Source organism: Dermochelys coriacea, chromosome 3 (assembly GCF_009764565.3).
Source record: "Dermochelys coriacea isolate rDerCor1 chromosome 3, rDerCor1.pri.v4, whole genome shotgun sequence".
In the NCBI taxonomy this organism is placed as follows: domain Eukaryota; kingdom Metazoa; phylum Chordata; order Testudines; family Dermochelyidae; genus Dermochelys; species Dermochelys coriacea.
The window spans coordinates 100,618,520-100,630,169 of NC_050070.1; positions in this window are offsets into that span (position 1 = coordinate 100,618,520).

Consider the following 11,650-nt stretch of genomic DNA (forward strand, 5'->3'; position numbering starts at 1 on the left):
GTTGGGGCCATTGTCATGCATATACTGCCTAGCCAGGTTATAAAGCTGGGTCATGCTCAGGAGATTATTGAACACTTTGCATGTATGGGGTTCCCAAACTATATTGGAACCCATGTGTCCATCATTTGTGACACCTTCCCCCATCTCCCACCAGGGTACAGAATTTATAAATAGAATGGTGTATTTCTCCATGTTGCTCTAAGGGCTGATTGACCACCACGACAGGTTTACAAACATAAATAATGGGTGATGTGGATGAGGCCATGATGTAAGGCTCTTTTGGAACTCAGTTCTATTTAAATTAATGGAGAAAGGACTGTTTTCCCCTGGGGACTACTATGAACATTAATGGTGTGGAAGCTTATCTGCTGATGCCCTGGTTAATGAAGTCATATGCAGGCTGTTTGGAGAAAAGAAAGGAAAACTTTAACTGTTGCCTACGTGTTTGTCTACACATAAAATGCTACAGCAGGACAGCTGAGCTGCAGCAGCTGTGCCACTGTAGCACTTCAGTATAACCACTATCTGCGCCAACAGGAGGGATTTTCCCATCGGCATAGGTAATCCACCTCCCCAAGAAGTGATAGGTAGGTTGACCGAAGAATTTGTCGTCGACCTTGTGTTGTCTGCATGGGGGACTTAGATTGGCTTAACTACATCACTCAAGGGTGTGATTTTTCACATCCTTGAAAGGCATAGTTATGCTGACCTAATTTTCCACTGTAGGCCAGGCTGTAGTAATTGCAGAATGGTGACCGAGCATACATTTGGCTGTCTGAAAAGTGGATGGTGCTGTTTATGAAGTTGCAGAAAAATACACATTATAGCTGTGTGCTCTGTTCTGCACAATATTTGTGAGACCAAGGAAAAAAGCCTTAACCATGGGTAGGAAGCTGAGGTGCAGAGACTTTCTTGGAAGTTTGAGCAGCCAGCAAGGCATCCCACAGAGAATACTAATACCCAGGGGAATTTTGTCAGGGATGCCTATTGTTCATATTTTCAGTTTCAGAAGTAGCTGTACATCCAATTGCTAATCTGTAAACGGAAGGATTGGAATAGACTGTGAATGGTGTAGTATGGTTTATGGTGGTGGTGGAAGTGGGATGTAGTCTATGTACTTTTGTAAAACAGTATAAATTGTTTTAGCTTTATTTGAAGGATTTTGTGTTACATATAGTGATGAGTCAAAATTGACCAAATTGGATTTTAAACAGTTTTTACTTGAAACAACAGTAACAAATGCAAAACTAAAGTTTTAATTGAATTGGTGGATAAATAATGATTTACCAAAACAAACTACTGACTAACCAACAAACCCCCCAAACCTTTAAATAAGATGGTGCAAACCAAACTGAAAGTGAGACAATCTAAACAGAACACAAATAACAAGGTTGAAGGGTGGGGGTTAAAGTGACAGGGGCATATAGGTCTTTCCTCTGCCTCTTCTTGTATGAGGGGGTTCTGGGGTTGCGTACCACAGCTCAACCTTTTCAGGTGTGTTGCAGGGCTCAAAAGTGCTGAGCTTCCAGGAACTAGTGTTCTTGGTGTGCAGATGATGGATCTGAGAGGAGAATGGTTTCTGAGACAAGTGCTGTATGGTATGGCACAGAGGAGTTGCTGCTGGTCCCAGTAGCCAGTATTATCCAGGGTCTGAAGGACATGGCTGGGTTCCAGCTTATGGGACACTGGGGCCTGTTGGTCTAGCACGAGAATGTTTTGTAGGAGAGCATTTTGGCTCAGGATAGTGTCCAAGAGTTGCCTTTGCATCTTCCTATCTTACCATGTTCTTCTTGGCCATGGCAAAGCTTTCCTTGTCCATTGCCACACTGTTCTTAACCACTGCCATGATCTCCTGGGAGAGCTGTATTTTTTTTGTACCTCTGGATCATCATGTATGCCTCTACCCCTCAGCCAATGCGGTCTTCCTCTGGGTCTCTACCATGTCTCTCCAAACAACTAATCCTGAGTCTTCCTTTTTCACCACATCAGATTAGCCAGCCTCTCAGCAGTGGATGAAGACCCTGTGCTGGATGGTCTGGCTGTTGCAGGTGCTGTGGGAGTATGGAAAAAACCCTAGTCGCTTATTGTTCATATTCCAGATAGCCCATGTGAGAGCATTTTTTAAATATGCATATGTGACCTTACGTCCCTAAGTTTCTACCTCAGAGATGGTAAATGGTCTGCATTGGAATTTCTGTCTGCTGAAATTTCTATTTGCTGTTGTACCTTAGCAGGTTAGGGGGTGGGGTGGGGCTGGAATTATGCTCCTGTTTTGGTTTTGCAGGTCCTTGCAGAATTTTGTTTGTGCATTTGTTTGTGCTTCTGTTGTGTCAGAGTGGTTGGGAGGCTGTGGGGGGTGGTGGTTCTGGGGAGTGCCTACAGGGGTTAAGCCAGATAGTAATCCCCTCTGAATCCCCTTTAGGCTGTCTTGACTCTCAATGCCATTACATTGAGGTGGATGACTAGGAGGCAGAGAATGGCCTTATTTAAAAAGGCAAAGGGCAGATTAGTGAGATACAAGATACACTGTAAAGTTATTTACCAGGATGGTCCCCGCTAAAAGTGCTAGAGGAGTGGAAGGGGCTTGCGAGCTACACCAGGGGTTGGGTTATGCCCTATAATATGCAATGCAAAATAAAGCAATTCTGTGGTCTTAAGTTCTTCTTCGTCTCCCCTGCAGACTGAAGAAAATATAGAGAAGTGTCCTGTAATGACTGCCTTTTACAATACTTGTTATAGGGCATTTATACCTCAGCAGGGAACAGTATTGTTTGTACCTTTACCAGGCATGCAATGCCTATATCATGTAAATGGTGGACACTAACCAAACTTATTTTCCTGTAACCAATGTATCAATAAACTGTTGCATTTCCACAAATTATTTTTTTCATTATTTGAATGTTCTGTGTGTAGGGAGTGGGGGAGACTGTGTGTAGAGGCTGTGGCTGTGCCAAGCTGTTAGCTGCCATTTTAGGTTGGCAAATGGGGTTGTGGGCAGGGTTTGAACAGATGAGGGAAGGGGAAAAGGAAAATAGGCAGATGGGCAAGAGTCTCTGTGCTGCCGTCATGGAAACTGTCAATAGTCATGGCTTTAGCATGAGACAGAGGTTGGGCACCAGGGGGGAGCACCCACCATTTTGGAAACATGTATAAGGGGGCTGGATACTCAGAAGGAGTCCTAGCTCACATCTGTCTAAGACGGCTGCAGCCAGGGGCACCCAGAATAGAAGGCAGCATAGCACAATAATAATTTGTTATAATGATTGGTACTTGCATGCTAAAGTTCCCTCCAGGAATCTGCCTCTTTGGTCCTGGTCTGGGTTTCTGGCTGGGACTTGAGCTTGGCTGATGTAGGGCAGAAATCAGGGTACATTGCAGAAGGGCATGACTCTAGCTGGCTTTCCAAGTGGCTGGCATCAGGATCCTGGGTCCCAAAAAGATTCTGGCTCGCAGGACACAGTTCCTTTCTAACATTCTTCTGCTCATCCTCCGGAGAGCCTTGCCAGATGTCCTCAGTGGTGGGGTGAATGTGGGCAGCAAGCTCCACATGGTATCTTGAATGGATTGTTCCATAGCTGTTCCATAAAATGGACAGTTCACATGTCCCTGGCAGATTGTCTCCTTTTGTTCCTTGTTTCATTTTACATACTCCTGAACTACTTGCTCTTTATCTGGCTCTTGGCAGCATCCTGGTTGTGGCCCCTCTCGACATCTGCTTGGCAATGTCCACGAAAAGGACATTATTCTGGTGGTTGGCTACAAATGCTTCCTGCATCGACACTTCTTCCCAGAAGAAATACATGACTCGAAGCAGCTGTTGTGGGGCTTCTGGTGCACTATCGCAGTTGTATAGAAAGAATGTTGATACACATAACTCCAGGAGCAAATGGGCAAATTCTGGCCCAGTGCCAACTTTTAAAGTGGTGGAGGGGACATCCTGGGAACTTACCAGCAGAACAAGGGAAGGCAAACTAGATACCATTAACTTGGGTTTGAACAGAGACTGGGAGTGGCTGGGTCATTACATATATTGAATCTATTTCCTTAAGTTAAGTATCCTCACACCTTCTTGTCAACTGTCTAAACCGGCCATCTTGATTATCACTACAAAAGTTTTTTTCTCCTGCTGATAATAGCTAATCTTAACTAATTAGCCTCTCACAGTTTGTATGGTAACTTCTAACTTATCTGTATGTATATATATATATATATATCTTTCTATATGTTCCATTCTATGCATCGATGAAGTGGGCTGTAGCCCACGAAAGCTTATGCTCTAATAAATTTGTTAGTCTCTAAGGTGCCACAAGTACTCCTGTTCTTTTGACAGGTTAGTGACAGTTGCCCTGCAAAGCACTGTGGGATAGCTGTTGGAAGCCATGAGAGAAAATGGAGAGCAGCCATTGCGTCCACATGAACCCTAGCCCTAGCTAATTCAATTCTCAGCAAACCTAGTCCATTTGGCAAGAGGACTCCAGAGTTTGTGGCAAATGTGAAGTTAGTGTGCAGTAATGGATTGTGTCATGAGTACATACTTGTTTTCAAACCAGATTAACTCAGTTTGACCCACTTTAAAATCCCTGTGTAGACAAGCCTTAGGAGTGTATTTTTACACTTCATCTTAATCCACTTCCAAAGAGGATTAAGCTAAACCACACAAAGTGTTTCTTAGTGCACAATAAAAATATCTCCACAGAGTGCTAGTGTGGAATAGCTATTTAACAATAGCTTTTTTTTTGCCATGTAAACAAATCCTTAGAATATGTGTGCATAACAAATACAAGAGGGAATAATTCAGTCAAAGCCAACTGGTCTACAAATGAGAATGATGTTTATGCAGTATGTCAAGTTCTATTTTTAACACACAAATTGAAAAACAAGACTGAAATGTTTTTAGACTTCAAAAACATAATTTAAAATATTTAATCTGATAAGAATAATGAGAAGATATTAACAATTAACAAAAAGAAAAGGAGTACTTGTGGCACCTTAGAGACTAACAAATTTATTAGAGCATAAGCTTTCGTGAGCTACAGCTCACTTCATCGGATGCATTCCACCAAATGCATCCGATGAAGTGAGCTGTAGCTCACGAAAGCTTATGCTCTAATAAATTTGTTAGTCTCTAAGGTACCACAAGTACTCCTTTTCTTTTTGCGAATACAGACTAACACGGCTGCTACTCTGAAACCTAACAATTAACAAAATACTTTTTTAATACTTATGCAAATAGCCCATGGGAAGTGGAGGTAAACTTTTGCAGGATTAGACCATTTTTGTCAATCATCTGGTACATTAAAACATGATTTCAAATTAATTCTTATATTTAGAGACAACTTTTCTTGTATTATACATTTATAATTTATTGGGCAGATTCTTTTTACCCCATCTATAGCATCTTTGTGTACTTAATTGTACTATATCCAATTGCAAGATTTTTCATGAGTTATCAACATTACCTTCCAGACATAGTCTGGTAGTCTTAATATGTAACATTTCTGCCCCAACAACTACTTAAAATAAATTGTTGGGTGAAACTACACTACTTCTGTGGAAAAAACATCTGAGATAGTGTAAACTTTTGAATCATTTCAGGACATATGTAAGTCTGCATCTTCTGTTTCTTTTAAAATTATTTGTTTGATGATAATAAACATAATACTATATATCAAAAGGATTTAGAAGTTAGTTTAATTTAGCTTCTACTTTAATAAAAAGTGTAATCTTCTGAAGAGAGTGTCAAATCTAATTTTCTGTACATAAAAACTACAAACTGATTATTCAGAACAGTCTATACTCAGTTAAGAGGACCTCTTGTCACATATTAATGTTATCATGGACAAAAAAATGAATGACTGGATAACAGACAAAAACACCATCACGTGAGGGTGAATGCTGTTCACAAAATGATCACTCTATATTTGACCTCTCAGTCATCATTCTTAAAGGAAACATGTACACCACCTTCAAAAGATGAGCCTGGGAGCTTAAATTCATAACTTTGCTAGACACTAAAAATAATTTACTGAATAGAGACACACTGGATTTATAGCTTATTACAACAATCTATAACCCACTTACAACTCTACCACCACCACGCCAAGCTGTTTTTTTCCTCCTACCTTCCTTTCTCCCATATAACTGAAAGGGTGCTAATGGGCCACTTCACCTTGAATGGTCCTTATGCTAAACACTCTGTTCCATCTTGTATTTAGCTGTGACACTCTGAGTACATTTCCCAGACCTGAAGAAGAGCTCTGTGTAAGCTCAAAAGCATGTCTCACTCACCAACAGAAGTTGGTTCAATAAAAGATATTATCTCACCCATCTTGTCTCTCTAATTTCCTGGACCAACATAGCTATAACAATGCTGCATATATACAAAATGATGCACTGAGACCTAGCTGTGCAATTCCTGTTAATGTAAATAGGAAATACATGCCCAAATCCCAGTAGATGGCTCTGAAAATATTCCCTTGGCTCTTTGCTGATTTACATCTCAATTAATATAAATGTTTTTACAATACTTAATGGTTGGTGTCTCATTTCTGAGGACAAACAGAAAGGTTTTGAATTTCTTTTTCTGTGCATTCAAACTATGTAGTAGAAATATTAAAGCTGTTAATTCCATTTTCTGCTGGAACATATTTATTATAAAATGACTTGGATTCCTCTTTTAGAGCTGAAATTTGGTTACAAGTTTATAACTTATTATTAGTGACTGGTCTGTGATTTGTCTTTAAGCCTTCCTCTAAGCCCCTAATCTACAAATCATATAAGCACGTGCTTAACTGCTTAGCTGAATCAGGGCCTTAAACTGTAAACTTTTGAGGCAGTGAACCAGTTATTAGTCACATCTCTCCCCATACTGTACAGTAGAGTATACATTTAAGGTGCTTTTATAATTATTTTCACTGAGCCAAATCCTGAAGTCCTTATTCATTGCTTACTGAGAACTCCACTGAGTTCTTTGGGAATTTTGCCTTAGTAAGGAATGAATGAGGACTTCAGCATTCTTAGGTCATATAAAGAAGTAAGATAATAATTCTTGATACTATTGTATTTTAAGATGGAATGCTCAGTTATGTAAAACTATCTGGCTGTAAGTCCTTTGGAAAGCTCTAGCAAAAGTAAAAACAGTTATTTTTTAACTGGCCTTTGGGTTTTTTTCACTGTTATGACCCAATTTTGGCTACAGTGCTTCATCTCTAATTGGTATCCTTTCAATTTTTACTTTCTATGAAACTGAAATGCTAGGCTCAAAATATTACAAGTGTAGCTCTCTTAATAAAATGGGACAGCTGAGTATTATAAAGCTATAGGCAAATCCAGTCAAAAACCAGAGTGAGAACAAATCTGAGTCCAGGGAACAGTTCCGGTCAAAAGGGGAAAACCAAAATACCTCAATCTTGTTTTTGATTGCTTAAAGTTTATAAAAGGTGAACTCACAGTTTCCCCCCCCCTCAGTCCTATTTATTAGAGCATATAGATGGCTTCTAGTGCAGTGAGTTGAGTGATTGAAATTGGAAGAAAAATTAGTATAACATTGCTAATGCCTCTACTTGCAATTGAAATCATTTCTTCATTTCATTTAAATGCAAGAGCTCAGTGATTAAGCTAATTACTGAGCCTTGATACATTTGTTAGGGGGCTTATTCCTTCACCCATTTACTTCCCTGGTCCTTCTCGAATGAACAGAGAGCAACAATACCCGAAGTCCCTAAAGGTACAAACAATTCAATGTTTATTGGGGTGAACTTTCAGCAAGCAACGATTCCGATTTCCTTCTCTAGTGTCCCCCTTCCCAGCTCTGACACCACAGAGCCTTGCCTGTGTCCCTGTTCCCATTCCCCTCCTTAGCAAAACATGATTCTGATTCCGATTCCGATTCCAATTCCCCCCCATTCCCTGTTCCCATCCCCCCCACTTCCTGAGTGACTGCAGACTATACAGTAAAACTTGAGTTCTGCTTAGCTATACCTTAACCAATCATTTTACTGAAATTTAACTAACCAATCCTAACATATTGTAACATGGTTATTTAACCAATTATGTCCCACCACCTTAATTTGTTTATACTCAACAAAATTAATTATACAGAAGACAGAAACAATTACAGAACCAGACAGAGATTATACAGACAAACAATAGGGAAAGGGGGACTACAGTGATAGAACAACAAAGAAATTAAGATTTTACATCCCAGCTATTGATGTACATTTTTGACAGACAGGATGCTATCAAACTAAGTTTTCTTTAAATCTTCTAGGCTCTTCCCTTTCTCTGGAGGCGATAGGCATTATCAGGACAGGACTGTATTCCTAACAGCCCAATAGCATCTTATTTCAATGTGACTAGTTTGGAATGTGAGGAGCTGACCGGTCGCTTCCCAGCTTATGGCTGCCTCTGCTGCTTAGCCAAAGGCCTTTAAAAACAGTTTAAACAGTTTAAAAACAGGGCCTCAGACTGTCATAGTAAGGGAAGGCCCTTACACCGGCAGACAGTGATTTTTATTCTTTCTTTTATACCTCTATAACTAGTGTGACAGATCCAGACCAGTGGGGTACAGGACTCTGGTCGAAGGCAAATATACTGGCCAATGGATGAATAGTTTTCTGTTCCCTGACTGAACAGAGCAGGGGCTGCGCTAGAGCAATCAGGAAACTGCTAGAACCAATTAAGACAGGCAAGCTAATTAAGACACCTGGAACCAATTAAGAACATACTAGAATCAATTATAGCAGGCAGACTAATCAGGACACTTGGTTTAAAAAGGACCTCCCATCAGTTAGTAGAGTGTGTGCAGGGAGTGAGAAGGCCTGCTGGTGGAGGACTGAGGAGTACAAGTGTGATCAGGTTTCAGGAGGAAGATCCTGTGGTGAGGATAAAGAAGGTGCTGGGGGGAGGCCATGGGGAAGTAGTCTAGGGAGCTGGAGCTGGAGCTGGAGCTGTAGACAGCTGCTATCCACAGGGCCCTGGCTGGAACCCGGTGTAGAGGGGGGGGCCTGGGTTCCCCTCATTTTCCCCAATTCCTGATTGGACACAGGAGGTGTTGACCTGGTTTGCGAGCAACACCAGAAGGGAAGGTCTAATTTGGAAAGGGATCTGTCCCTGACCCACTACATGGGACAACAGAGCCTGTGGAGATCGTTCTCCATTTCCCCCATACTGGCCAGTGATGAGGTTAGCTCAGTGTATGGCAGGTTTGAGCCTCTAGCAGAAGTGGCTACACTGAGGCTGCTGTGAATCTCTGAGCAAATATGCTAAAAAGCACAGGACCCACCAAAGTAGAGGAGGAACTTTGTCACACTAGCTAAATAATAAACATACATAAATTCTTAAAGTATAGGCCTTTACAGGCAGGCCTGCATATCAATATCTGAATAACATTCTAAGAAGCAACTACCCTCATAATTAATATATTAAAATATTTGTATTATTGAACACCAGGAATACCCATATTGACCTTGAAAACCAGAACATTAGCCTTGACATTGGTTAACGTCCAGTGATTTGTAGTTCTCTGTCTGTTAACTCCTGATCCCACAAGAAAAGCCTCTAGCCTGATTCTCCTCTCAGGTATTCTGACTTTACACCAGTGTAAAGCTGATGTAAGTAAGAAAAGAACCAGGTTCTCTGTCTCTAAGAATGTACTGCCAGAATATTGACAGAATCTCAACACACACATGTAAGAAACAAAAAACCACCCATTCCCTGTTTGCAAGACAGACCTCCCAACTGTCTCTCACGGGAAGGGGTATCCAGTTATTTTTTACCAAAATATCTCTGCAGCTCACACAGAACTTTCTCCCCCCCCACCCATGTATTAAAATGACTATTAATTAATGACAAAATCACTGGCCCTGTGTCAGAGAAGAGGATGCATGGAGTCCATTCCACCTCTGTGTAAAAGCTGGCCAGAAGGCATTCCTTGCAGTTCACTGAGTGAAAAATTACACAGAATTCATGTCCCGCAAGAGAATTATTTTTTCTCTGCAGAAAATGCATTCTGCTGGAGAGGTGCTGCAGTTAAGCCTTTCATCCACCAGAGGGCTGCTGTGGTGGCGCCAGAACAGAGAGCAGCCCAAGCTGTGGCTAGGGAAGAGAAGAGAGGGCATTGCTCACAGCGCCCTGCCCATGGAGCCAGGTCAGGAAGCACAGGATATGGGGAGACTAACGGAATGGGGCACATGGGGGGGGGGTTACTGGGGTTCAGAAGGGTTAGTGGGGAGGACAGACTGGGGCAGGGGGCTGAATGGGAGTGGTGGTGCAGGGACACGTGGGGACCAGGGTAGATGTGCCTGACTGAATGAGAGAGGCTAGGGGTTAGCCAGGGTCTGCATGGGGGAGGCTCTCTAACAATCCTTCCCCAAACAAACCAACCAACCCACTGTTCCATTCTTCTCCCACCCACACCCAATAACCCTCTAAGTTCACACCCAGGTTCCTTCCCAACAATTATTTCCTCTCCCTCAGCTCCTCTCTTTCCCTTGACTCTCCCAAGCATTTGCACTGCTTCTGAGGGATACAGGAAATATGTTATGTTACAATATGTATTGTAATTGAAATGAATTATTACTCAATGTTCTATATTAATATGGGTAGTAAATAATCTATTTATCAAAAACATTTCCTGAATCTTTTTTGTTGTCTGTGTTGTTACAGACATATTTGCTGACAGGTACTGAAATAAATGACCAAATTAATTGAAACTGGTGTGATTATATTGTTGTTTTGACAAATAAAATATGCAGAATTTTAAAATATCATGCACAGACTTCCTCCAGGAGTAACAGAGCCAGTGAAGCTGCCATTGCTAGCCTTTCCAAAATGGAGGGAAAGGGTGGAGCGAATAACCCTGTCCCTTCCACGCTCCTGACTCAGAGAGGTGGATAGATGTAGAAAGGTGAAGCCATTACATTCTCTTCAAGGGTGACAGAATGACTGTGCTCAACCTGCTTTTCCCTAAACTCCAAGGATGTCCAATAAATCCTGAACATTCCTGCTTTGGGCAGTTTGCCTCCTGGAGGTCTTGCAATGCTTGTAACTCCTGATGAGGGTTAATCTTGCTATGCCAATGACTACCTCATCGGTAAGTAGTTTAGGTCAGGAGATGGAAGGCTCTTGTTGCCAGAGTAGATGGGAACTGAGGATATTCCTGCTGGAGAGGCCAGAGCAGCTCTTGGGTAGGAATATGACCATTATAAATTATGTATTAGGTGCTGACAATGTGCTCTGCATGGTACAACCATATAGAAAGACATGTTTCATAGTAGCAGCCGTGTTAGTCTGTATTCACAAAAAGAAAAGGAGTACTTGTGGCACCTTAGAGACTAACAAATTTATTAGAGCATAAGCTTTCGTGAGCTTACGAAAGCTTATGCTCTAATAAATTTGTTAGTCTCTAAGGTGCCACAAGTACTCCTTTTCTTTTTATAGAAAGACATGGATAACATTTTCAAAGGTACCTATGTGACGAAGGAGCTTCTGTCCTATTTTCAAAAATGACTTAGTCACTTAGGACACATCTACACTTGCAAAGTTACAGCACTGGCAGTTACAAGGAAAACCACTGTTGTGTGTTCACACTGACAGCTGCCTGCACAATAACGTGTTCAGACTTGCGGCGTTATTTGGAGCGGTGCACTCT